This window comes from Lycium ferocissimum, unplaced genomic scaffold, assembly GCF_029784015.1.
Source record: "Lycium ferocissimum isolate CSIRO_LF1 unplaced genomic scaffold, AGI_CSIRO_Lferr_CH_V1 ctg4669, whole genome shotgun sequence".
NCBI classification, from domain to species: Eukaryota; Viridiplantae; Streptophyta; class Magnoliopsida; order Solanales; family Solanaceae; genus Lycium; species Lycium ferocissimum.
In genome coordinates, this window is record NW_026725736.1 from 17,608 (window position 1) to 19,785 (window position 2,178).

The 2,178-nt window shown below is 31.5% G+C and overlaps 1 long non-coding RNA gene across 1 annotated transcript; it reads left to right on the top strand.

Moving 5' to 3' along the window:
* Nucleotides 1-1,175: 1,175 nt before the first annotated feature.
* On the top strand, nt 1,176-1,700 carry LOC132044504 (uncharacterized). The gene is made up of 2 exons (XR_009412199.1): nt 1,176-1,299; nt 1,414-1,700. It is a non-coding gene; the product is annotated as an uncharacterized LOC132044504 (long non-coding RNA).
* Nucleotides 1,701-2,178: the final 478 nt, after the last annotated feature.

Consider the following 2,178-nt stretch of genomic DNA (forward strand, 5'->3'; position numbering starts at 1 on the left):
TAATTTAAATTAAAAAAAATTCGCGGAATTTAATTATTTTTTCCAAACGGTAATAACCAAATGGGCTACTGAACAAACATTGCCTTTGACGAACAGGCATGTCTTCCCAAAACTGTGCCTATAAATTCTAAGGCTCTGCCTCAGTTTTCTTCGCTGAAAAATTTCGAACAAAACTCTGCGTTTTTACCCCCTCTCTGATCTTCTACATTCTGCATATTTTTCAAACCAAAAGCGTAAGTGTCCAGTGTGATTTCTTTGTCGGCATTTGAGTTCGCTGAAGTTCTGAAATTTGCATTGCCGCTATTGCAAATTAATCCATTAACCTTGGCAACTATGAGAAGATTAGATTTCTTAAGGACACATAAGAAACTTGTGGGCTCGAAAATTTTCTATTTCATCTAACTTCTGTCGTTAACATTTTTCTGGTTTTACAAAATAGAAACTGGTTTTAAGAAATTACTGGAAAGTTACTGATTATAGTAAATTACTGTTTTTAGTAAAGTTCTTGTAAATTACTGAATTTGAACACTTATAGATATAACAGTGTGTTATATAAGTATCGACAGTATACAAAGGAGGAACAGTTAGCTAGGTGAAGTGGTGAACCATGCCCCCCAAAAGTTTATTCTTTGTTCCTTACTTTGTTAATAAGTCTGCAACCCTGTTCTGCTCCATGAACGTGTTCCTAATCTGGCTCATCAGGTACTTGTGTGCATTCACATAAAATGGGATTAAAATTTAGGTTTCCATACTTCAGCAAGTTAATCTCTGTCGAGTCTGTCTTTAATTTATTAAGGAATTAGCGTGCCTTTCTTTTCTCTCTATTTTTTTTTTTTTTGGCAATGGGCACAAGTCAACCCCTGCAAGTGGTTGTGACTAGGGTTGTTCACGGTTTTGGTTAAAACCAAAACCAAACTGAATAAAAAAAATCGACTTTTGGTTTGGTTTGGTTTGATTTGTTTTTAAATTTTAAAAATCGATAATATTTGGTTTGGTTATGGTTCTATTAAAAAATAACCAAATAAACAACCGAACCTAACAGAAAAATTATATACATAAATTTTATAATTATTTATATGTATAATATTAGTTTTTCATAAATAATTACAAATATTTTATACTTTTTAATCATTAATTTGATTTTTTTATCTACTTGTTTCACATGATTGTTTAAGGCCCATGTTTTTAAAAATATGTCCAAGCCCATGTCTTTAAGTCTTTTAACTCTTTTAAGTGTTAAGTGTAAACCTACTAACAGAAGCTCACGTTAGAGTCTAATGTCTTTAACTTAAATTATTAGTCTTTCTTTGTCAGCCATTTGATTTTAGGTTGTTTCTTCTTCTTTTTTTCGAATTTATACCTTTCTTTTTTCTTGTCTGAATGGGTCCTAAACTTCTAATCTCATATGAAAAGGACAGAGGTTGTAGATTTGGAGGTTCCTATAGAAGATACTTCAGTAACATCAGCATTTGCTGCAACTCAAGCACATGGTAATGCCCTAATACTTCTTCCGTGGGTAGTCCTCCTAAAAAGTAGAAAAGAACAACTCCTTGTAGTCAAGGCCCTAGCCTTGGGATAATGATAGAAAAACATCTGAAGTTTGGGATCATTACGCAAAGTTTTTTCAATAAAATGGGAGAACTGAGGGAAAAATGCTAGTATTGCCCCAAAGTTTGGGATCATTACACAATTTTTTTTTATTTCATATATTTTCATTTTAATTTTTGGTAGACTTTATGTTTAATTAATATGTATGTTTATAACAACAACTAAAAGCTCCTATACTCTACTTTATTTCTAGGTATGTGTATTAAGATGACAAAAATGGTGCAGCCACTACTAAGTTTTTAGCTCTATATGTAATAGTTTAACAACTTTGGGTAACTTGAGTACTACACTATCACTAATAGTGAAAATGTTTCTATGATGTATGTTCCACCTTAAACTATAAATAAAAGTTATCGTTTGAACAAAAAAAAAAAAAGACACGTCTTTTTCAACTTTTTAATGTTTTACTGATAAGTCTCATGGCTGCTAGTCATAAATCGAAAAATCGAACCAAACCAAACCAAACCGATAATAATCGAACTGGTGGTTATTATTTTATTTGGTTTGGTTATGGTTCTAGGCATTTAAAAATTGACTAAATTGGTTTGGTTATGGTTTTAATCAATAACC